Here is a 26,958-nt window from a genome sequence, read left to right on the forward strand (position 1 = left end):
TAAGACCAAGTAAGGAAGAATATACTTGCAACATATATTACCAACAAAGGGTTCCTATCAAGAATAATCAATATAAAAAAAATAAAGTTAAAAAAAAAAAAGGTTAAGGGGCTGGAGATGTGGCTCAAGCGGTAGCGCGCTCGCCTGGCATGTGTGCGGCCCGGGTTCGATCCTCAGCACCACATACAAAGATGTTGTGTCCGCCAAAAACTAAAAAAGAAATATTAAAAAAAAAAGGTTAAAATAAAGTTGATGGTAAGTATTTAAAAGCCTCTGTCCCCTCAGACAATCAGGCTTCCCTTTGGAAAGAAAGCTAATGCTGTATTTACTCTGTGGAAATCCTACATACTGTGTTTGGAGACACAGTTGGTGCCGGTAGGAAAAGGTGAAGCACCATGCCCAAATAGGTGGCTTATCAGAGCAAATGGTGAAATGTCCTTTATCAATTTTAACCATTAGAAAAAGGATTTGAACAGTCAGTCCACACAAAGGAAAATCTAGTGGTCAATGAATATATGAAAAGCTGCTCAATTTCATTTCTAATCAAAGAAATTAAAACAAAAAGCATCAGAAGTATATATCCCAACCTAAACTATGGGCTTTAGTTAATAATCATGTGTCATTTTGGGTTCATCAATTGTAACTAATGTATCACACCAATGCAAGACATTAGGGGAAACTGTGAGGGGACAGAAAGAAAGAGTAGGTGGAAACTCTGCATTTCCTGTTTGAATTTTTTTTTTTTTTTGTAGTTGTAGATGGACAGAAGGCCTTTATTTTTTATTTTTCTGTGGTGCAAAGGATTGAACCCAGTGCCTCACACGAGCTAGGCAAGCGCTCTGCCACTGAGCTACAGCCCCAGCCCTCTGTTTGATTTTTCTGTAAACTTAAAATGGTTCTAAGAAACAGTCTATTAATTAAATATATACACTCACGATGATATATCACTATATACACATCAGATTGATTTTTTTTTTAATTAAGGATTGGGATTTGAAGTGCTGGCAAGAATGTGGGCAAGTGAACTCTCCTAAGCTATTAGCAGAAGTGAAACTTGATGTGATTATCTTGGAAAACTCTTAGCATGTAAAATAGTTGAAGGCAGCATTCTGTGTGTCCTCTCCTAAATCTGTGGCAACAGAAATGCACATACCAGTGCACCCGAGCTCATGTGTGAGAATGTTTGTTCAGGCATCCCTTGGAAAAACCCAAACTGGAAAAGCCCAAAGGGGCCCAACATTAGTAATTCAAACATGCATTATTTTTTTTTTATTAGGGAAACAGAAGCCATAAGTCACTGGCTTATTCAAGGTCACACAGATGTTTAACCCTGCCTGCAGGGCTGCAGCAGTCAGGTTCCCTACGAATTCCACTGAAGGCTGGAATTCAGAGTAATTCTTAACCACTGCATTACCTTCTTAACTCCTCATCGAAGACCTACGTGAGGTAGAATAACACCTTCCATAATGTTCTTACAATAGATACATTGACATGTTTTGGAGGGCTTTTTAGATTGCACTATAAATGTGAAGTTGGTAGAAGGCAGCACTATTCATCAGACTACATCACTCCACTGCTTAAAACCCTCTAATTGTTTCCACATTGCCTGAGAACACCTGACATCAGTATGGCCTGTAATGCCGTAAAGAATCTAACCCGCTTCACATCTTCAAATTTCACCTGCTACCACAGTTACCCTTGCTCATAATGGACAAACTTCCCAGAATGCTAAACTTGTTTCTATCTCAGGGCCTTTGCACTTGCTCTTACCTGCCTGGAATACTTTAACCTGTCTTCACCAAGCTTGCTCCTTCAAATCATTCAGGTCTCACCTCACATATCTCTTCTAAGATATACTTTCCCCACAGAAAAAATTTTATAATGACTCTGTCACCCCCATTCCTTAATAATGCTTTATTAAATTAGTTTTTTTTTTATTTACTTCATAGTACATTTGTCTCTATTTAAGTTGTTTCATTAATTTGTTCATTGTTTGTCTTCATTATGAACGTGTAAACTCCAGGAGTTGAGGAACTTCTGCCAATCTTATTTGCTGTGGGATTCCCAGAACCTAGAACATGCATAACATACAAAGGTGCCCCAATAAATGTTTATTAAAACTGAAAGTGAATTGAAGACAATGTGATCTTTACTGTGTTGTTTGTCTGTTCATTTCTTTTATAGTGGTAGGGGCATAACTCGGGGCCTCATGCATGCTAGGCAAGTGCTCTACCACTGACCAATATTCCCAGCCCTTCTGGGTTTTTTGTTTTGTTTTGTATTGTTTTGAGACAAGGTCTCAATATGTATCCCTTGGCCTCGAACTTGTGATCCTCCTGCCTCAGCCTCTAGAGTAGCTGACATTACAGGCCTGTGCCACTGTACCATGCTACTGTGTTGCTTTTAATTTATCTACATGGTGACTACTCACAGATCCCCAGTTTTACAACAGCCTAAGTCCCTTGTCTCATTAAGGGGAGTGTAGGGTGATATATGCTACAGTGACCATTTGATGCTGGAATTCAAGCAAAGGTGAGGCTCAGAGAAATATTGGTAAACTGAGAATAAAGTTCTGCCTGCACTCGCCAGCTAATGGATAATATTCCTGAGCAGAATTCAGCCTAGAAGTTTGCAGCATTTCAGAGCAAACTCTCACTGGAGAGTTATCAAAAATGTGTCAAGTGCCTTGATCCCTTAGGATTAGAGAAGCAAATAAACAGTCATCTTGCCTGCATGCGTGCCAGGCATCGCTAATGTCAGTGCCCTTCCATAAGGAGTGTGCATGTAAGTTTCCAGCTGCCAAATCATATTGATTGCCACAGACTGAGGCCACGGGATTCTTATAAATATTAACTTGGCAGAGGATCAGGAATTTCCTGACTTTATATCAACGAGACCTTCATCTGTCCAAAGAAGTTAGCAGTCTGTTTTCCCTTCTCTCTTCACCAAAGATTGAAAAGATGATCAACAAGGATCATCAAAGCTGGCAGGAAACATGTGATTAATTCATTATCAAAACTACAGTCTGACATCAGGATCAGATGGTTCCTGTTTGGTGATAAGTACACCTTGTCAAAACAGACAGGCACTTAGTTCATCTCTCTCTGGTAAATACTCAAAAGCAGCCCCACATCATGAAAACGAATGGACATTAAAGAAAATAAAGTGACGTTCTCTTTGCATATAACAAGTCTTATTATATTACATCAGGAAGATGGATTTCTCATGTAATAAGAAATTCGACCATATCTCTTTTACCTTATTTTCCTTTTACATTGAATATACAGTACTAAAGTGGGAGGTCCTTGATTAACATCACTATTTAAATGTAGCCATGTTTTATTTGGGGAAAAAATTAGGAGGCAACTCACTTAGGAAAGAAAAGAAAACTCACAAATTAGTGTAATGCCATTTAATCCATAGTTGCTATTCCAATCCCGCTCAGAATTATAAAAGGTCCCTACAAAATCCCATTCATTTGCCAAAGTCCTCTCTCTTAATGGCTCTTTGCTTTCACTGTGGGGACACACAGCATGATGCAGCACAGGAGTGATTTCACACAGTGAGGGTAGGGAGGAAAGGGAAAGTCCAGTAAGGCTAGAACATGGTGCCTCGGGAGGTGGGGATTCTAAATATATCTAACTAAAGAGACATGGACAGATGCATCGTAGCCAATGACCTGAAAAAGGGTCAGGTGGGTAAAGACAGGTGTGCCTGTTCACAATATAGATGCTTCTCTACTTACCAGGAGTCAACATATACCCAGATAAACTCAACAGAAAGTTGAAAGTGTGAATTGTAGGGTTGGAGTAGAGCACCTGCCTAGCATGCACAAGACCCCAGGTTCTATCCTCAGAACAACAACAACAAAAAAAGAAGAAGGAGGAGGAGGAGGAGGAGGAAGGGAGGAAGGAAGGAAGGAAGGAAGAAAGAAAGAAAGAAAGAAAGAAAGAAAGAAAGAAAGAGAGAGAGAAAGAAAGAAAGAAAGACCATAAATCAAAAATGCATTTATCCAGGCATAGTGGCACATGCCTGTAAACCCAGCAACTCAGGAGATTGAGGCAGGAGGATCATAAGTTCCAGAGCAGCCTCAGCAACTTAGCAAGATTCTTCCCTCCCTCCCCCCGAAAAAAAAATCAGAAGGGCTGGGGATGTACTTCAGTGGTAAAGCACCCCTGGGTTCAGTGGGGAGTACTACACTGAAGAGTACCACAAACACACAACATAAAAATGCATTTATAACACACCTAACCTACCAAACATCATAGCTGCTTAGCCTAGCCTACCTTGAATGTGCTCAGAATACATACATTAGCCTACAGTTAGGCAAAGCCTATTTTATAACAAAGTGCTCAAAATAATGAAGTGTGTGTGTACACACAGATACGGGCATTTTGCAAACACAATGGGATGCAAACCCATAAAACACAATATCCCAAAACACAGATAACATAATACATTGGGGAGCATGAGTTGTCCCCTCCAATGATATCATAACCAACTCAGAGCTAGGCTTTCTGCCACTGCTCAGCATCACAAGAGTATCTAACTGACATTGCTAGCTCAGAAAAAGAACAAAATTTGAAATTCAAACTACAATTTCTTCTGAATGCATATGGCTGCCGCATCACCTTAAAGCTGAAAATCTTAAGTTGATCATGGTCACAAGTTGGGGACCCGCTGTAATTGGGGAGGACAAGTTCACAATAAAATTGAGAAGAGACTGGGAAGAAAGATACTGTGGGTAGAGTCTACAATTGTCCCCATTCAAATTTGTTGTCCCCACTAGGGCTTGGGCAACTGTGAGCGAAAGGAACCAGGAGCCTGAGAAGAGGATATGGAGGAAGATGAGCGAGCTTCCGTACCAGAAGGCTGGAAGCTAGGGAGGAAGGTGACAGAAAGCCAAAGGACTCCATTTTATTTCTCCTTTGAGAAGTCTGTGAGAAATCTGAGCACAAGGAAGAAATGTTGAGGGAAAGAAACTGTGACCTTATTCAGATGTAGAGTGATGAGGAAATGGAGTTACTCTTGTACTTCCCCATGCACGATTCATTCTCAGCTTCAACTCCTTCTGGCACTAAGTATCCTCAATTTAATCATCTCACCTCCCGTCTCTGTCCTGTATGTGCACAAACCAAGCATGGTCCTAACAGCTCAAGTGCAGGCAGCTCTAACAGTTTCTTTTCTTCTGCTTCAAATCTTTGGCCTTCAAACTAGGCAGCCAGAATCATCATGACAGAACCAAACAAAGAACAAAAAATATGTCCCCACAAGAAGTCACTGATAATTGACTGTAGCAGTCAATCTTGTGCAATTCGTTGCTAAAAAAAAGAAAAAGAAAAGAAGCCCTTAACAAATGTACCTTTCCTTATCACCTGTGCCCTGGTTCATCAAGCTCTCTAACACTAAAAAATAAAAACACTTTGTAACCCCCACTCTGAGCCTGCACATAATCAAACATAGTAATTCAAGAAAGAAAAGAATAACTTATGTTATTATAAAGTAGATACCTCTTATTTTCACAAAAGTAGTAATGAGCTCCAGGAAAAGATTTCTCCCACCTTTTTTTTCAAAATGGTACATGGGAAATCTTGACTGCTTTGTAAGCTGAGATAAACACTTGTTAGGAGCCTTCAACTCTTTGGGAAATTGCAAAATACACAGTTTCACGGAACAGGCAGGAAATACCGTACCCTTTGCAGTTGAAATTAATTGAGGGGACCAGCCAGAACTTTGGTGAATGAACAAACTCAAAGGAGATTTCTTTGCACTAAAAATAGATGTGGAGAAAAAGATGAGCAAGAAAGACACATGCTGAGGCCTGACTATCATGTTTCCATAGTCTTATCCACTTCCAAGGAACTCTTTCTGCCTCACCTGTTACAGGAAAAGGTGGCACCTGGCCTCAAGGGCTGGTGCATCCATGGATGGCCTCAACATGCAGAAGGTGACACAGAAAGGTATTCAGTCCCAAATCAAGAAGCCATGGGAGTTGCTATCACCCTCAGAGGTGATGCAGCTTGATTCTGAGTCTCAAACACTTTCCATTACGCATGTGATATATTCTAACTAACTGCTGAAAAAGGAGAAGATAGAGCAAAAGGACAATTAAAATCATCTGTATCCTGTGACCCGAACAAGCACTGTTTTTATTTGGAAGAAATACTTTGAAGATATATATTTGCAGCCCTGGGAAATGAACCCAGGGCCTGAAGCATTAAATTACAACTTTTGGAAATAAAAATGTGACTTCATATGCATTACAATGGCCACTATAAAAATTAAATCGATGTTGGCAAGGATATGGAGAAATTGGAAACTTTGTTCATTGCTGGTGAAATTGTCAAATGGTGCAGACTCTGTGGAAAACAGTATGGAGGTTACTCAGAATATTAAAGAATAAAATTGCCATATGATCAAAGCAATTCCACTGTCAAGTGTATACATCCAAAATAATTGGAAGTTGGAACTCAAACAGTTATCTATACACCTAAGTTCACAGCAGCATTATTTACAATTTTGCCAAAAAGTCGAAGAATACAAACATGCATTGACGGAGGAACAAAATGTGTTACACACACAAAATGGAATCGTATGCAGCCTGAGAAAGGAAGGAGAATCCAACACGTGCTACAAATAAGTGAAACCTGACAACATTATGCTAAGTGAGAGAAAGCTAGCCATAAAAAGACAGCCGTTGCATGGATCCAATCATATGAAGTATCTAGAATAGTCAAATTCATAAAGGCAGAAAGTGAAATGGTGGTTGCCAGAGCTGGAGTTAAGAGTTTGGTGGGTACAGAGTTTCTGTCTGGGAAGATGACAAGGACCTAGAGATGGATGCTGATGCACAACCATGTGAATGAACTAGTGACATATTAAGAAAAATATCCATCATCTCTGCCCTGGTTTTCTGGTACACTGCTCCTAAAACCCTTGGAATTTTTAGAAAACCTAAGATCTTGAAAGCCATGGGGATCTTTTTGCATGCTAATGAGATGACTGATGGCTGGGGGCTCCTGGAGACCCTTAGAATGGGGGCTGTTTGCCAGGAGGGTTGGAACTTGAGGTACTATCCCACCCCCAACTTCCTGAGAAGGGAGAGGCTGACTGACTTAATCACCAAGGACAAGTGATTTAATCAATCACGCCGAAGTAATTATGCCTTCATAAAAAACTTAAAAGCACAGGGTTCAGAGAGCTTCCGAGTTGGTGGTGTAAGAATACAACCATAGGCCAGGAGGTGGTGCAACCCCAAAACTGCATGGGAGGAAAGCTTCTGCACTTGGGGTTCCTTCAACCTCACTCTATGTATCCTTTAATATATCCTTTGCAGTAAATTGGTAATATAATAAGGAAACTTTTCCTGAGTTCTGTGGGCTTTTCTAGCATAGGACTGAACTCAGAGGTGGGGTTGGGGAACCTCTGATTTATAACCAATCAGGTCAAAGTATAAGTGACATCATAGACTTTCCATGAGCCTCTGAAGTGAGGAAGTCTCTGGACTGGACCCTTAGCCTGTGGATATCTCCGGGTACATAGTATCAGAACTGAGTTAAATTGTAGGACACCCAGTCACTGGACACAGAGAATTGGAGAATGGCTTAGTTTGGAAAGAGAACTCCACACATCTAGCATTGTAAGTGAAATATTAGGAGTAGACTATAGAGGTATACACTTTGTTTTTCCTTTTTAGTACTTAATGACACAGAATTGTACACATAAAAATGGTTGAAATGGGCCAGGCATGGTAGTGCATGCCTGTGATCCCAGCGACTCAGGAGGCTGAGGCAGGAGGATGTGACTCAGTAGTTAAAAGTGTCCCTGGGTTCAATCCCCAGTACAAAAAAAAAGTTAAAATGGGAAATTTTGAAATCTACATTTTACTACAATAAAAAAAAAAGCTTATCATACTATCCATAATTTGCTCTTCTCACTTAATATGATACCCTGGATGTATTTTCACTAATGTTTTTTTTTAACTCTGTCTGATCATTATAATAGTTGCATAGCATTTGATTGTATGAGTATGCTCTAATTGATTTCACCACCCCCTCTATTGTTGGACAATTAGGTTTCCTCTGACTCCTCTCTCCCTAAAATTTAATCACATGATATATCAGGTCACACTACATTCTTTTTTTTTTTTTTTCCTAGAGAGAGAGAGAGAGAGAATCTTTTTTGTAGATGGACACAACACAATGCCTTTATTCTTAAAAGGTGGTGATGAGAATCGAACCCGGGTCCCACTGGGCTAAGTGAGCGCTCTACCGCTGAGCCACAATCCCAGCCCCACACACTACATTCTTAATAGTCCTTCCTTTGGATTTACTATGGTCATTCACAAATGTTCTGAAAATCTGACACTGAAATCAGAGAATGTCATATTTCCTTACCACTAAAAATATTTATTAACCACTAGTATTTGGAATGTATTAATAATTAACAACAGCACACATAATGATTAATACTGAATATTAAATATTTATAAAATGCTGGTGCACTTTGAAACTTACTGTCAAGGAGGAAAAGTTAGATGTGTTCCTAATCTAACATGATTCAATGGGTAATATTCAAAGTAATTAACAAGAAGTTGACAGAGGCACTGAGCCCTCCGGGCCAGGCCTGTTGAACAACAGGCTGGAAGGACCAGTGGACACCAGCTATTAGCTCTGAAGGGCACCACAGAAACTGTTCAATGCAGGAGTACGTGGTCAATTGGGAATTCTAAAGGAAGTTTCCAGAGATGCCTTGTCTTTTGTTGGTTAACCAACAGAGGAAAGGCATATTTGGGAAACGCAGAGTCCACTGGCTGTGTTGGAATATGGTTTGTCTCCTCTGAAACTCATGTGAAGTGTAATGGCCATTGTGAGGTATTAAGGGGGTGGGAACTTAATCCGACTATGGTATTCAGAGGTGGGGCCTTGGGGGACACTTAGGATTAAGTAGTCATCAGAATGCACCCTCCATGATTGAATGGTGGCTTTAGGAGAGAGGGGAGGGGGCACAGAACACGCATATTCAATCCCTGTCTCTTGCCATATGATGCCCTTCACTGCCTCAGGACTGTGCCAGCAGATACATCACTAGATGCATCTCTTTGACCATGGACCAGAATGATGAGCCAAAATTTTTCACCTCTCCTTATAACTTACCCAGTGTGTAGTGTTGTGTTATTAGTAACCGGAAACAGACAAAGACAGACTGGTTAAGTGTGATATCCCCATGAAAAACCTCTAAGTAGAGAGTCCAGCAGCTCTATTGGATAGATTGGACTAGAGCCCAGGAGAGAGATCTGGTGTCCAGATGCTATGGTTTTAACGTGGTTTGTCCTCTAAACGGTTCATGTGCTGGAGCTGGGTCTTCAATGTGATGGTGCTAGAAGATGATGCTTTAAGAGGCGGTGCCTAGTGGAAGATAGGGGCACCCCCTTGGAAGGGATTAGTGCTCATGTCATGAGTTGTCTTACGGGACTGTATCAGTTACCAAGAGGGCAGGTTGTTATAAGTCAAGGCCACCCCTTGTACTTGGCTTCTTTTGCTTTCTTCCCCTTCCACTTCTCTGTGATGTTGTAACATAGCCAGAGGTGTGCATATCAGACCCCAGTGCAGTGCTGTTTGGCCTTTCCAGCCCCAGAATCACAAGTCAAATAAACATTTTCCTTTATAATCATCCAATCTCAGTTATTTTGTTATAGCAACATAAAATGGACTAAGACATCCAATGAATATTGAATGCTGGGACAAACAGTTGACCACCGAAATCCTAGAAGAGTAGGCCATCTCAGACTTCTATGAACAGATTCCGATTCAGCAGGTTTGGAAGGAGCTGGAAATTCATACTTCTGACAGACTCAAGAGTGAAGCCGATGCTGATCTAGGGACCACTATTTGAATAACACATTGTTCTGAAGGTTGGTGTAAAAGAAGGGAGACTTCTCTTTTAGGAAAATAGAAGATTTCAAAGAAATTTAGAAAGCATGGCCAAAAAATTAAAAAGAGGTCCAGGAGAGCATGGTGTCATCAAAGATAGAGAAACAACACCATCCACCAGGTAGTACCTTAAGAAGAGCAGCGCTATGCCTCTCATAATCAGCTCACGCTGCTACACCAAAATGCCATAGGCTGGTGGCTTATAAAACAGACATTTACCCTGTGACAGTTCTGGAGACTGGACACCTGAGATCCAGTACTAGCAAAGGGAGGTTCTGGTGAGTGCCTTCCTCCTGGCTGATGGTTGCTTCCCTTCCCAGTGGGTGCTTCCCTTCCCAGTGGGTGCTCACGTGCCCTTCCTCCATGGGGTGCACTTGGTTAGTGGGGAGAGATTTCCCTATGACCACTTAGGACTGTTAGAACTCCCAAGTCTCTCCAGTGGCCAGTCCCCCAAATCAGGGATGTTGATTTGCCAAAATTGAATGAGCTCCAGGTACACATTTGAAGAAGGTCCTGAAACACAAACCCATGCCACAAGCATTCATCTCCTTAACATCCTCTCATTTGCTTGGGGGTAAGTGCCAGAAAGCTCCAGTCCCTGCCGGCCACCTGCTCTTTCTCTCACACCACTGATTAATTTTGCCTCCTTTTCAGACACAGCAGAAGTTCCATTTGTTGAAACGAAAGATAAGTGCAGCCACCAATGGTTCTTATCCCTGTTTTCCCACAAGAAGCTCAAAGAAAAAGGCATACGGTTTCCGGTTTCCAAGGTCCAGGCTCTCAGGCTTGTTATTGCAGTGATCTCATCAGAGTCACACTGCACAGAGCCCTGCTGGAGCAGGACACTGGAAAACCAGGCCTGAAAGGCACTTCCTGAGTGAAGCCCCCTGGGGACCTGGGGCTGGTTCATGCTCACCAGCCCCCACCCAGCCCCCCTGCAGGGAACCCACTGCCTGCAGCCCTCTCAACCACACTAGGCCATCCTGAGTTGACCACACTAAGTCACCACAGTAGTAACACGATGGAGAAAGTGGGATTTTTTTCACGACAAAGTTTTTATTTTCAATTGAACAGCAAAACTAGAAAAAAACCAGGTGCTGCTGTGAAGAGCCAATAATACTTAATAAATATGGTTATTTGTCAAATCAGGGCAACAGACCAAGTAGATTTTCAAAAATAAGCTACCTCTTCTTATAATTATAGTAATCTTGTTTATCCAGAAATCATTAATCCAGAAATATTCTCTATGTGGAAAACGTCTCAACACCAACAAAACCAAAATCTGTTCAACTTATTCAGAGATCAGGAGCACACCAATGTGTCTGATTAATTTACTTTTACCTGGAGATACATTTTTTAAAAAAATATTTTGCTTTTTGGTTGGAGTTGAACACAATACCTTTATTTTAATGTGGCGCTGACGATTAAACCCAGGACCTTGCATGTGCTAGGTGAGCACTCTACCACTGAACCACAACTCCAGCCCCCTGGAGATACATTTAATATAATTATTCTAATATAATAGAGATAATTCTAGTTTACTTGTTTTCTAAGGCAGCAGCAGATTAGATCATGAACTCCAGGACAGGGATTTTAGTCGATTTTGATTACTGATGAACTCCTAGCACCAAGAAAGAACAAAAGTATCTGCTGTGAAGTGTCTGTTGGAGCTGGAGAATATCATGCTAAGCGAAATAAGCCAATCTCCCCCCCCCAAAAAAAAACAAAAGGCTGAATGTTTTCTCTGATATGTGGATGCCAATTCACAATAAGGGAGGGGGCTAGGAAAAAATAGAGGTACTTTAGATTAGGCAGAGGGGAGTGAAAGGAGGGAGTGGGTATGGGTATAGGAAAGATATTAGAATGAATCAGTCATTATTACCCTATGAGCATATATAACTACAGACTGGTGTGATTCTACATCATGTACAACCAGAAGAATGAGAGGTTATACTCCATTTAGTATAATGTGTCAAAATTCTGCTGTCATGTATAACAAATTAGGACAATTTTTTTTAAAAAAGGAACAGTTTACAAACTTTATGCCAAGAAAGTTTGTAGACAATTCTTGAAATATGCAATTTACCAAAACTAGAAGAAATGAAATAAGACCTGAATAACTTATTTAAAAATGTATCTGCTGAAAGGTGAGAGAATGGGTCAATCCTTCCCATGTGGCTACAGTCCATCGCGTCCCCCCACCATCGTGCAATAGCTCAGCTACTTCATACTTGAGCCCCCCGGGGTGTTTGATTGCATGGCCTGCTTTCAGTGCTGTAACAGACCATTAACTTGCACTTGTTTGCTCACATAACAGATTTTTTGCAAAATGTAAATATTCGCTCTGTGATCTTGCTTCCACGGGTTATTTGATTCACGCCCTATTTTTACCTAGTTTCCTACCAGGTCAAGGGCACATTATTTGGATCTGATTGAGTCCCCTGTTATTAGGGCAAATTGGTAGAATTAGCTGAAAAGTGAAATTTTAGCTGTGTACCTGTGTTTCTTTCTTTGCTCTGCCTACACTGAACTCCATCTGGACCAGAACTGAGTGCAGTGTCTGAGTGATTGTTTCTTTTCTTTTTTTTTTTTTTTAATATTTATTTTTTAGTTCTCGGCGGACACAACATCTTTGTTGGTATGTGGTGTTGAGGATCGAACCCAGGCCGCACGCATGCCAGGCCAGCGCGCTACCGCTTGAGCCACATCCCCAGCCCGTGATTGTTTCTTAATATGCCTGGCCTATTTTAGGCACTCAATGGCATTCTAGTTTTCAATTTGAATTACAACACCTCCTTTTGGATTAATATTCTGGTTAAGTTAACAAAGAGTTTTGTGGCCATCCTGATACTTCCAGCCAAAGCTAGGAATCCAGTAAATCCATAGTAAGGAGGTGATCCAAGAAAAATCCAGATGCTTAGGGACCATGTTTGTTTATTTAATTCAAAAGGAAAATGGCTGAGTTGTAAAGGGTGGAGGACCAAATAGAAATGTACGTTCTTACAATCTAGAATACCAACTTTATTGAATAGAAGACTGTCATTTAGCTTTGAAGTCAAGAAGTTCCTGTCTGGGCACCTCTGAGAAGTTTGACTCCCTGGCTGGCAACTTTCTGATCCTTTGTATTTATACAGTGCTTCACAGTTCACAGAGCCATTTATCAGGCTGTGGTCATTGTTCAAAGGACTCCTTCATGGACCGACTGTCATATTCCCACAGTCCTAAAATAACCTAAATTGTAAGTTACTCCATTGACTTAACAACTTTTTGATAAAAAAGGAAAATTAAGAAACACTTTGTTGATACATACCTAATGCCAATCACATTTCAGAAACATTAAAATGAGAAAGGAAAAGGGGGGGGGCACCTTAGGCGAAAAACTGAGACTAGACATCTAACCTTGAATCGACCTGCCCAAAGCCACTCAAACAAGTTACCTGCATAATTAGGTATCTTCACTCCTTTCGTGCAAAGTAGCTGGGCACCAACAAGACCAGACATTAAAGAAAAGAGGACGGGCCTCCCCACGACCTCTCCACTACTGAGGAACCCTGTTCTCTGCTTGGGAAGTCAGAGCAGTGCAGGCAGAAAACCAGAGGGTACCATTAGCTCTCCTATGCCAAAAGGGTGGGCTGTGAGGCCATGCTGGTTCCTCGCTGCTAAACTTGGGAGTTCCCTGGTCCCCAGAGCTGGCATGCCACAAGTCTCACCCAGGTAGGTGCCACAGAGGACAAGGCACTCCCGCCCCCCAGCAGCTGTTCTGCCTGGCTGGACGATGATGTCACAGCTAGCTTCCTTAGGTGATTTGAACAGGTAGAGACAATTTCCTGGAGGCACATTGAACTGTTCTCAGTTAAAGTAGGGGAAGCAGAATACTCTTTTATTTTCTTAGTGATAATTTTAAAAATTCAAATCTGGATAAAAGAACCCAAGCAAAGCAAATTAAGAATATGCAACTTATGCCTAGGAAGATTGAAATCCAGGCTTTCCCATTGATTTGCTGTGTGACCCAGCATAAGGGCCTCCTGGGTCTCCAATTTGGGCTTACACATCACAGGGCTGCTCTGGGGCCCTCCCTTAAATGATACAGTTGCCACAGCACTCTCTCCACCTTCCCCAGGACTCAGTAGTCCTTGCTTTGTGGCCCCTGTGGCTGGGAGCATCCTGGGCAGGTGGGCCTTTCCTTTTTCCTATTGTCATACCTAACATATAAGGTGACTAAAATATTAATAGGTGTTACTTTGTACACATTATGGTCACAACTGTAATTTTTAAAAATCTATTTAAGAATAATGGCAGTTCATTCCTCTGATTTTCTATTGCCAATAGCTTCATCTTCAATACATCTTGGTGGGGGCGAGTATAGAAAGCACTGGTATTTTAGGAATTGTCCAAAGAATTCCCTGGGGCATCAAGTCATATGAATGAAAATCTTTTCATCTCCAGTACAACTCTAAAACAAATATCCTACATTCATACTGTGTCAGCAAAACCCTAGTATCTCCCACGTCATGTTTCCTATCAATTTATTCCAAAATATTTAAGAGTGTAGCAGGGGTCCTGCTGTGAGGACCAGAACTGTGAATGGAAAGCAGATGTGTCCCGAGATAGGCCTACAGGGAGTCTATGTGACCACAGGATCAGAAATCTCGTAAGAAGTAACTCACACAAAGGGAGGAAGGATTAAGATGTACAAGTTTAGTTTCTTCTCAAGACTTGATGGATTAAGGGGGAGGAGTTGATATGGGCTGGGTCCCTTCAAAATCTAGTACAGACTAAATCATATAAAAACTATTTTTATTATAGTTATAATAGAGCTCAGGGGGAAAATAGGTTATATAATATGAAAACAATTCAAATTTTCTAGGAATACTTTATGATCCCAGTCACATAAAGCATTATGGAAAGACAAAATTCATAATCCCAAGCTAACCCTATAAGTGTGTTCTTTTTATCATTCAAAGAGCTTCCATGGATTAATCAGGCAATCTGTATTTTCCAAAGTTCAAAACCTTGACCCAGGAGTTCCTTCAGGGAATCTATCATAAAAACATGAACCAAAATATGGAAGAAGCTCCTGTCACAAGGATGTCCGAAACAAGGCAATTTGCAACATCAAAAAAATAATGTCGCCTAATTCCAAACTTCATACCTCACTGGTGGGTCCCATGGTCGCAATGCCTCAATACAATAAAAATTCAGGTTTGACTTCTTCATGAGGTTCAAAAATAAGACAGGAAATTAATAAGCATTTGAAAAATCCCTCTTCTATTTCAAAAGCAGAAAAATGCAAAAATCTCATATTTGGGAACAAAGAAACTATGGCAAGAAAAGCATTAAGTGATTTAAAAGCAAATACACACTTAGATTTTGTAAATCCCCTGTGCAGCGAACTGGAGAACAAGACAATCAGAAGCAGAAAAAAAAAGAGCAATTATCTGAGGTCCTATGCACAGATGCCACTATGCTGTCACACAAGGCAAGAAAACAGGACCCCTGGATAAAACTAAGCTCACACCTGTTCTCTGCCCCTACCCTACCCTAGTGATTCATGTTCTCAGCTTAACTGGCATTTAGAATATAGAAAATAAAGCATTTAGCAAAGAATCTTAAGTATAGTTATGGCTCTACACATGCTGAGTGAGTAATGAAGAGCATGCAGGTAAGCCTGTAGCCAAGTGCCTGCAACAAAAGTGCTCAGGAAGAGGAAGTGGAAGTGGTGTTGCTATTATTATTGTTGTTGTTGTCGTTAAATGAATAATTCACATTTATATTCTTACTTAGAGTTTATGTAAAACACTTTCAATTTCTGCAACAATTCCAGAAAACTGAGGGTCACAGAAGCTGGGATTTTGTCCAAGTTCATGCTGCTCACAAATGCTGAAGCTGGGAATTGACTGCCATCCGAGGCTCTTTCCCCTCCACAAGGCTGCCTGAATGTCATAATAATGTCCTCTTGTCCCCTCTCTCTTAGACTTTGCAGCTGATTCTCAACATCCCATCCACTCAAAATGGATAATCAAGAATTATGGAGCTGGGTGCTGTGGTGCACACCTGCAGTCTCAGCAGCTCGAGAGCCTGAGGCAGGAGGATCACAAGTTCAAAGCCAACCTCAGGAAAAACAAGGTGCTAAGCAACTTCAGTGAGACTCTGTCTGTAAATAAAATACAAAATAGGGCTGGGGATGTGGCTCAGTGATGGAGTGCCCCTGAGTTCAATTCTCAGTACCTCTAAAAATAAAAATATAAAATTAAAAACAAACAAAAAAAAAGAATTATGGTAATCCTGGTCCCCTTGTAGGTGGATGAGCTGATTTAAGGAAAAAGCAATTGCCCAATTCTTACCAATGATTTGAGGAACAGTTGTCTTCCATTGAGCTTCCAGGAAAGGCTTCCTCACTGCCGAGGAGACATGACACAGTGTCCTCTCCCTATCCACTCTACGTTTCCTAGCTCAGTGTGACCCTTCACACTGTGGGAGCCATCTTGAAACTATGAGGAGGATCAGGTTGAGAAACCAACCAACAAATGGCAGGACCAGGGCAAGAGATCACAGAGAGGCAAAGCTAAAGCCCAGTCATTCATTCTGCTTCTGGACTTTCTATTACATAGAGAAATACTTTCCTTACTATGGAAGCCAGTCCAAGGTCAGGGGCAGTTGGGATATCCCCAAATATCCTCACTGATGCATTTTCCACTCATGCCACTTATGTATCAGACCTGGTACACATACAATCCCCTTCCTTGGTAGCTCTGTATCTTCCCACGCCGGGCTTTCTAAGCTCATGTTGGGTCTCATTCCAATTTCCTGGAATCCTACATGGGCAGAGCAGAGGAGATGATGGCTTGTGCAGCTGTAGGGTCAGCACACTTGCTGGTTTCCCATCGCCTGGCTAACTATAGAAGCAGGGCACACCACACTGAATTCCACCCAAGCTTCCGGCTCATCCTGTATGACCCCGACCCCCTCAAGTCATAACAAAGCTCCACATCTGGAGGCCTGATGGTCTTCAGCTGCCTCTCTCTCTGCCTGAAGAGTGTTCTGTTGCACAGAATCAGGAGAAAAGGAAGCGGGGAGGAAGGAAGGGGAGGAGATTTCATTTGATCACGTCGGTCGTCTTTTCCTTCCTAAATAACAATGATGGGCCATGAGATAGATCTCAGGAGTGTTTCTCCAGGAGTATTCCCTCTTCTCTTTTCTACAACTTGAATCTAGACTTTTCCCTGAGTTCTCCACTCAGTTACCTGTGAAATCTGTTTGTTTTGCTGATTCATACTTCAAGTTCTTTTTTCAAAAATCACAGGGCAAAGCTCATCAGCTGCTCTTTGACAATGTGTTATCGAGTCCATCAAGCACTTTTTACTGACGGCCAGTAAATCAGCTAATCTAAATTTCCCCAGACCCATACACCCTTGAGTTAGAGTTTTCTAAAGTTTAAATCAGCCCTTAGGGTCACCAGGCACTATCTTCCAATGGCAGGCAGAGCACAGTGGAGATTATCTCATGGCCCATCAGGTCACCTGCAACCTGTCAGCCATGCCATCCCCAAACCACACCATCAACCTATCACGACACATGCCAATCTTCACTTCTGAAACCTAGGGTGGTTGTGAAAATAAAGTACCCCTCTCTAAGCCTGACTTTCTCTCCTCCACAGGTCTCCAATTCTTTAACTCCTACTGCACCTGGCTTTCAACCTCCTTGGGATGCGTCCTTGCTGCTCCATCTTCTCTAATCCTATCACCCGGCTCTCTTGTCTTTCTCCTTGGAGGTGAGAGCTCATCAGTCATCACTTCAATTGCTCCCTTGCTGGCATCTCTACCCCACACTACCAATCCCTAATTCCACATCAATTCAAACATCCAAAAATTTCCACTCCTGTAACTGGTAAGGCAAGTTTGGCTAGAGGAAACCTCCCGACCTTGCAGATGATGAATTCCAACAAAAATAAGTTCTGGGTGTGACTGGGCAGCAATATGTTGTACCTGCTGCTTGCCCGTTGGTTATTTGATGTCCTAAGCACCCTGTGTACTTGTCGATTTCAGCAGCATAGCAAGATGGTCAGTGGCTCCGTGACCTGGTTCTGACACTCAGTAGCCGTATAACCTCAGGCCAGTTGCTTAATCTCTCTGTATTTTAGATAATAATTCCATCTTTTCAAAACACACTAGTTACTATTTTACAGACAGAACCTGAAGCCTTTGGGATTCTTCTCCATTTCTTTTCCTTCAGTTTATCCCTCCAGTTTATTCATATCCACCTACATTCTTATTTCTTTTCTTCCAGCCTCAAAAAAATGACATGCCCTTTTGTATTTAGTTTCTCCAGGAGTATTCCCTCTTCTCTTTGCTACCTCTTGAATCTAGACTTTTCCCTGGGTCCTCCTTAGCCTATAAATTTGCCCAAGTGTCTTTCTTCTTAAAAGCAGGAGGAAGAATGTGAAGGAGAGAAGACAAGAAAAGAGCAGAGAAGAACCCCACCCCCACCCCCCACTGCCGCAGCCTCACAACCTTTTCCGGCTGTCACCAATTTCTTTCTTCTCTTCACAAACCCAGCCTCTTCAGGATCTGTCTACACCATTTCCTCACCCCTAGTCCTCCCTGTGCCACCTCAGTGGAATGGAATTTGCCTCCTGCCTCCCTCAGGCACCACTCAAGATGTTTTTGACATTATCACCAATGACTCCTCATTTCCTGTGGTTACTCTGTCACCCTTCATTAACTGACCCTTCTATAGCACTTGGCAAGTTCACCTTGCTCTCATTATCAGAACTGTTCTTCCCTGCATCTCCATGAGGGGAGTGCTGCGGACCTCTTGTTCTTACTTCCCTTGTGCTAGATTCTTTCCCTCTGACTATATGATGTATCATTTATTCATTTATTCAATAAACATGTTGAACACTTACCATATGACAGGCACTGTCTTAGTCTGTTTTCTGTTACTAAAAAACACAATACTATAGACTATGGGTAAGTTATAAAGAAAAGATTTATTTTGGCTCACAATTCTGGACCAAAGTCAAGGGGCTGTATCTGGTGATAGTCATCTTGCTGTCAGAGTCCTGGGGCCACACAGGGCATCTTGTGGGAGAGACAGAAAATATGCAAGAGATCTAGCTAAACTGGCTTTTTTAGAGCAGACCCACTCTTGAGATAACTCATTCATCCATTAATCCATTCATAACATGAATGGATTAATCTGTTCCTGAGGGCAGAACCCTAATCGCCTTTTTCAAAGGTCCCATGTGGTCCAACCTCTTTTATATCTCATAGTAGGGATTTAGTTTCCACATGAGTCTCAGAGTAGACAAACCTTCTCCAAACCACAGCAGGTACTATGATGGCTGCTGGGGTCAGTTAAGCAGGAACAGCTTAAGTGCCACTCAAGAGGATACTGTTCACAGCGCAGAAACACACAGACCTGTAAATGGCACTCTCAGAAGGTGCACAGTGGCAGTAACACTGTGAATAAGACACAGACCCTGCCCTTACAGTTGGCCCAGTGAAAAAGACCATCACATAGGTAGACAATTAGAATATAAAAAGAAAGGTGCAAGTGTGTCAATCTCCATTGCTGTGACCAAAATACCTGACAAGAACAACTTTGAGGAGGACTCAGTCCACGGATGGCCAACTCCATTTTTCTGAGCCCAAGGGTAGGCAGAGCATCATGGTGAAAGGGTATATGGAGGAGAGCTGCTCAGCTCATGGCAGCAAGGACAAAACATAACCCCAAGGACACCCCCTCAGTGACCTACTTCTTCCAGCCACTCCCCACCTGTCTACAGTTACCACTCATCACCTATTCAAATTATTAATCCATAAAATGGATTAATCTACTGATCTGGTTACAGCTTTCCTAATCTAATCCCTTCACCTCTGAATATTCCTGCATTTTCTAACACATGAGCTTTGGGGGAACACCTCATATCCAAACCATAGGACCAAGACCTACCTTGGGTACCGCATGAGCACAGCCTGGTTATTCTTCATAATTCTTTTTTTTAAAACATTTATTTTTTTAGCTGTAGATGGACACAACACAATGTCTTTATTTTTATGTGGTGTTGAGGATCGAACCCGGGTCCTGCCCATGCTAGGTGAGCGCTCTACCACTGAGCCACAATCCCAGCCCCTCTCCTTAATTCTTTAACTTGCTTTATACCTTTCTTTCACTTTCCCCCAGGTAATTATACTCAGACATGTGATTTCAACTGATTCTATTGGCAGATGATGTCAAAATTTGGATTTCTTGCCCAGAATATCAAACTGCCTATCAGATATCCCCTACAGAATACCAGGCATCAAGAATATAACTATAGGGCTGGGGATGTGGCTCAAGCGGTAGCTCGCTCACCTGGAATGCGTGCGGCCCGGGTTCAATCCTCAGCACCACATACAAACAAAGATGTTGTGTCCGATGAAAACTAGAAAATAAATATTTTAAAAATTCTCTCTCTCTCTCTCTCTCTCTCTCTCTCTCTCTCTCTCTCTCTCTCTCCCTCACACTCTCTCTTTAAAACAAAAAAAATAACTATAAATAAAAGTCTTACCTGGAGGCACTAACTTTATTTCCCACCTGCATTCTGTCAACAGACCCTTAGTTCATCCCTTTCTGGGGCCTTTCTTCAAACTTCCTTTAGGAATTATCTGAAACACAGCTGATTTAATCATGAAACCCCCCACTGCCTCCCAACTCTTGCTGTGTAGAAGCTGCCAAAGCAATATTGAAAGTTCTCAGTGTAATATACAAGATCCTAAAAGCTCCAGCTCCTGCCTGTCCTCTGGTGTCATCTATCACCAGAGCTATATTCCCTGCATGTCAACTCGAGCAGCGCTGGGAAGAACCTGATGTGCTTTCAACCCCAGTGCACTTCTCCACCTCGGAGTACCTGTACATGTCGCTCTTATGGCCAGAATGTTCACCACAGGAATCTCTCTACTTCTTTGACAGCCTGACCAACCTAGGCAGACTGAATTGCCTCTGGCTCTGACCTCCAGAGCAGGTGGTCACAAGACTCCTCACAGTGCTGTGATTCTCTGGACAGGCACCTGCCCTCTCTGAGAGGTGGACAACCTCTGAGTAAAGGGCCCATCTATTATCTGCAGGCCGTCAGCACCCGGCACAGCACCTAGCGTGTGGTGACACACAGTAAACACCTGCCTGGTGAAGAGGTAAACTCACTGAGTTATTTTAACATTGTTTAATCACAGCATTTTTACTAGAGACTTTCAAGGTAAATAATTTTATTTCATTGAATTCAAATGTCTCTTCTGCAGTTTCTGCTTAAAACTACTAAAAAAATAAATTGATACTTCACCATAACATAGCCTGCATTTATAGTCAACTAGCTATTGTAGCATGAAAGAATTTATAAAGAAAGCAGACTATACCAGGAAGATTCTGAAAAGCAAATTTGAGCACATTAGCTCCTTAGAATTGTTTGAATTTTGTTTTCAGTACTGGGAATCAAACCCTTGCATATGCTACGCAAGCATTTTTTGCCACTGAACTGGATCCCAGGCCACCACCACCACTACCCTTTTTTTTTTTTTTTTTTTGAGACAGGGTCTGTGTTGCCCCTGCTGGCCTTGAACTTGGAATCCTCCTGTCTCAGCCTCATCTGAAACTTTAATGACACCTTCATATCTAATAAAATTAGAATTTAGAGTTCACTGAATTATATATTATATAATATATATAATATACAAATATGTACTTTTTTAATTTTGAAGATAAAGAAGTAAAAAGAAAGTAAGAAATGTGTAGGTCTTTATCTTTGACACAATGACCAATCCCTTTATCATTGGAACACTCTAATAAGTAAAATACTTTTAACAAGTATCATATTTATGAGCATTTATTTATTCTTTACCTGAGGACTTTAGCTTTTTCTAAGAATGTTTATGAGTTCTTAAATTTAGTTAATATACTGTTGCCTAGTGATCCTTGTCACTAAATTTGCCAGATAGCTGGCCAGCATTGAGGGTAGGTTATGGGTCAATGAAGCACAGATTCATGTGGAACCAAGACCTAGCCCTGGGACCTTGTGGGGTCACAACCAGAAACCAGCAGACAACATTTTAGTTCCACCAGGGAGAACTGAAACCTGGGGGTGATCTCTTTAGTTTGAAAGTTCAGAAACTATACACTGGGGATGGAACCCAGAAGTGCTCTACCACCAAGTTACACCTTCAGTCCTTTTTATGTTTTTATTTAGAGACAGGGTCTCACTAAATTTCCCAGGCTGGCCTCAAACTTGTGATCCTCCTGCTTCAGCCTCCTGAATGGCTGAGATTTCGGCATGCACCACTGAGATCAGTCACAATATTTATTAAAACATTTTTGTGTTAAAGAACACCACAGTGACTGAATGGCAAATCCATAAAGTAACCGTTCAAGTTCATCCTCTTGTTCTACATTTCAATATGCATACATAAGGGGCCCTACAAATGTGTGCAGGATAGAGGGTTTTCAAAGAAAGGAGCAATGTCCTAGCCCTCTGCTCTGACTCCATCTGGCTACCCTCCACCCTGATCACACACATAAACACTCTTTTGACAGTTAGGCAGACGCATGTGGTAAAAAATATAAAATTAAAACATGAAAACAGAGCTTCATTGACCAAATGTGTGCTGGGTTCATGTGAGTATAGAGAAGGGTGTCTGGTCCAACAGGCCAGATTTTGTCTTTGACCCGTCTTCACCTTTCTCTATTAACACCCTTCAGGAAGGAAGACATATGACTTGAGCTGAGTCTCTATACAAATAATTTCCAATCTACATTTCTTTCTCTGAATCAATCTAACTGCTCACTTGGCTCCCTCCCACCACAAGCACCAAAATCTATAAAGTAAATAAGACCAAAGTCTCACTGTGCTTTTTCAATACAAACGCACAACAGTGGCTACAGATAATTAGTGGCTGCCAGGCAGGACATGAACCAAATTCAGCAGGGGCGAGGGAATCAGAGATTTAGAAACACGGAGCCCAGTTGTAACAAATTTGTCTCAGCCAAGAAATCCAAAATCTTACTTGGAAACCCATGATGTCAAATCCAGAGCACCTGCTCATATTGCAGGGGGGCCCACCAGAGAGAAGCCCTAAGCTGGAAGCTGAAGCTCTCCTCTCACCTTCCCATTGTCCCTGTGCCCTGTAACAGCCCCTGGAAAGCTCCTTGAAACTCCTAGAAGTCTATGAGTCAAGATCCATGAAGACACCACAGTCTTTAAAAAAAAAAAAAAATGCTACTTTTTTAGTTATACATGACAATAGGATTCATTCTGATATAATTATAAAAGCATGGAATATAATTTGTCCTAATTTGTCCCCAGATCTTTCCCTCCCCCTCCCTTTCTCCTTCCCCCGTTCCCTTCCCTCTGCTCTACAGATCTGTTATTTACTTAGTTTTTTTTTTTTAATTAGAAGGCACCACCTTTTAACAACAACAACAAAAAAATAGTCAAAGCACGATTTGAGAAAGCCAACTGATAAAAGTGAGATGCTTCTTGATAGGTTTCTCTTGGTTCCACGTCAATCACTTTACCACATCTTCTCACAGACGATAAATACTAATGACAGAGAACAACCTAAAATCAATCAGACTTCGTTAAAGTCACACAAGACAAGGTTAAAGCTTCTTTCTTACCTAATAGCCCTCTTTAATATCTTTCTACGTAAAAACCTTTATACTCTGAAAATCCATTTTAATACAATTAAATAAAACGAAAGCAGTCTGATCATTAAGGTTGACCATTCAATTCAGGGAAACACATCTGTGTTATTTTAAAGGAAACAGATTGTTGTTATAGAGTGAAAGGTCAAATTATTGTCCTCAGAAATATACCTGTATGGGCTGAGGATGTGGCTCAAGTGGTAGCATGCTTGCCTGGCATGTGTGCAGCCCGGGTTCGATCTTCAGCACCACATACAAAGATGTTGTGTCTGCCGAAAACTAAATAAATAATTAAATAAATTCTCTCTCTCTCTCTCTCTCTCTCTCTCTCTCTCTCTCTCTCTCTCTCTCTTTAAAAAAAAAGAAAGAAAGAAAAGAAATATACCTGTATGATAGCACCAAGAACACACAAAAAAATGTTGGTCAACTAATTTGTTGGTTGACTCTAATTATTCCAATTTGATGATGCCCTATGGTCTGAATGTGGTTTGTCCCCCAGAGGTTCACCATTGGAAGCTCCATCCTCCATGTGGCAATGTTAAAAGTTGGTAAGACTCTTAAGAGGTAGGGCCTAACGACATGTGGTTGTCATTGGGAGCATCACCCTTGGAAGTGATTAAGACTGGTCTCCCAGAGTGAGTTAATTTCTGATAGAGTGGATTGGTTAAAAAGGACAAGACTGAATCTTCCTCTGGTTTTGTCTCTCCATGTGATCTTTCCCTCTAGTACACATTCCCACCATGATACCACCCACCACAATGAGACACAGCCAAGGGGGCCCTCACTAGAAGCCAGAGAGAGGATGCTACTCAATCTTGGACTTTTGATCTCCAAAACTATGAACTAAATGAACTTCTTTTCCTTAAAAAGTTCTCACCTTCAGGAATTTTGTTACAACAATAGGAAACAGACCAATAAGGTTGATTTGATTGTTTTTGATACTGTATACAATTCCACAGGGTGTAAAAAATCAGTAAAAATTAATTTAACCATTAGGAAAAAATTCCCCCATTCTGAATGGGCACCGTATAGAGTAAATACAAACAAACAAACAAACAGTGAAAATAAGAAAAAGTATCATTTTTTTTTCATCAGATGTTAAAATATTATGTAACTATTTTTTTTTCAATAAATTTTTTTTCTGAAAAAGCATAAAATTACTAAGTATCTCTCAACCCTGAACATACATGAGCTTCACTAGGGAGTTTTAAAAAATACAGATGCCCTGATCTTATCTCAAACCTACAGAACCAGAATTTTGGGGAGTGAGCCTTGGCACTAGTATATTTTTCTTTCCCAGGTGATTCTAAGGAGTATCCAGCATTGAGAACCATTGAGTCAGCTGATTTCTGGCTACTAAGTTATCAGGTATCCATATGAACAAACCACATCTTTTTGATACCAGTTATTCCTTTGAGTTTGAACTACTCCTATTCATAGCTATTTAATAATGAGAGTTAAGCTTGGTTCGGGATACCTTTCTGACTGACCCATATCTGACTGAAGAAGCAACACTATTCTTTATTAAAGCAGATTTAACTTGATTGTGAGGGAGGGTTTTTTGGGGGGTTTTTGGTGGTTCCTCCATGGGACATAATGTGGCTGTTTTGAAGTTACAGATTTCAGAGAACTGAAATTGCTATTTCAAGAAATACAGCTGGTTTCAATAGATAAATATGAGCTCATTTCTATGGAAAGTATTTCATCAAGCAAAGCAGAGTTACAAAAACAATACCAGTTTGTCCCCAAAATAAGGAATTACACTCATCGTTTGTAATATGTCAAATAAACCACAAGATGGTGAATCGTGCTCCGGACTATTTTGAAAAATTATATTCTACAAATTATTGAGGTGATAAATTTGAAGTATTGGTGGAGTTAACATCTTATGTCACTACTCTGTTGACATATACAAACCAGGCAGTTGTAACAAGAGTTTGGAGGGGAGAGTGTTGCTGATTTTTATAGGGATTTGGAAACCTGAAAACTAAGTTCAAGTCTCCTCCATAAGCTTAAGTGACTAATTCTATATTTCCCAAGAGGCTCATAAACAAGAATTTCTAGCCAGATGCAGAGAGGTGAGCCATTTTCAAGATATACTGGAAACTGAAGCAATCGAAGTCACTCAAACAGAATTGAAAGTTGATCAATATATTTCAAACATTTTATTTCAACTTTAGTCAGATAAATGAACATAAATGCATCCACAGATCTTTGGATATTGAGTCACAGTTGGAGTTCTGAGTTGCCTTTATTGGTTAAACCACACCCATGATTTCTTACTCCCATTTCTTAAAACAGGACTGTGAAGACAGATATAAAATGCTTGAGTGCAAAATCTTTCTAGATTTTTACTGTCCTTTCCCAACCCTTTATAGCTGTGTATTCTATACCTAAGAGTAGTAGTTTGTTCATGTGGCTTTTTAAAAAGCCTTATAGTCTTTTTCAGTTGAGATAAAATTCACCTAACGTAAACTTTGACAATTCAATCATTTTAAAGTGTACAATTCAGTGATTTTGTATACTCACAATGTTCTGCAACCATCACCACTATCTGGTTCCAGAAAACAGCCATCATCACATGCATAAAAAAAAAAAAAAAAAAAGAACGTTTTGCCATTATCTGTCATTCCCACTTCCCCCTACCTCCCTCCATCTCCTGGCAACCACTAATTCATATTTTATCTCTTTGGATTTGCCTTTTCTGGACATTTCATATAAATGGAATCATACCACATGTGGTCTTTTTGTATCTGGCTTCTTTCATTTAATGTTTTCAAGGTTCATCCGTGGCACAGCATGTATTGATTTTTTTTTTTTAAATGTGGCTTACATTCATGGGCTGCTACAGTTTGGATGTTGAATGTCTCACAAATTTCCAAGTGTTAAAGATTTGGTCCTCACGGTAGTGCTATTGGGAGGCAGTAAAACCTTTGAGAAGTGGGTGGGGCCTTATGGGATGTCCTTAGGTAATAAGGGGTATGTCTTTGAAGGAGATTGTCAGACTCCACCCATCCTTTCTTTTTCTTTTTGCTTTCTGGCCATAAGGTGGAAGTTTCCTCCACCATGCACAACCCACCATTGCTATGCAGCACTCCCACCAGAAGGGCAAAGCAGCAGGTTTGCCCAATATTGGACTGGAACCTCCAAAACCATGAGCCAAAATAAACCTTTTCTCTAGAAAAGCTAATTATCTCAAGTATTTCATTATAGCAACCAGGAGCTGACTAACAAACACAAGGGCCCATATGGCAAATTCACTCAGCTTTCATAGACACAAACTCGTTGTTGGCATTCACGTTAAATTAATTTGTGCAATATTTAATTACACTGAAAAATTACAACTGGCATA

General features: G+C 41.0%; 1 protein-coding gene across 4 annotated transcripts in view; it reads right to left on the reverse strand.

Moving 5' to 3' along the window:
• Window positions 1–26,958, reverse strand: part of Slc16a12 (solute carrier family 16 member 12) — an 80,234-nt gene that overhangs the window by 48,994 nt on the left and 4,282 nt on the right. The window contains exon 1 of one of the 4 annotated variants that reach the window (XM_077798942.1): window positions 26,136–26,158. The exons of the other annotated variants lie outside the window; for them this stretch is intronic. The gene's annotated coding sequence lies outside the window, so the exon portion shown is untranslated. Of the gene's footprint in view, window positions 1–26,135; window positions 26,159–26,958 lie in introns of those variants that run through there. 4 annotated transcript variants of the gene reach the window in all.

Source organism: Urocitellus parryii, chromosome 5 (assembly GCF_045843805.1).
Source record: "Urocitellus parryii isolate mUroPar1 chromosome 5, mUroPar1.hap1, whole genome shotgun sequence".
NCBI classification, from domain to species: domain Eukaryota; kingdom Metazoa; phylum Chordata; class Mammalia; order Rodentia; family Sciuridae; genus Urocitellus; species Urocitellus parryii.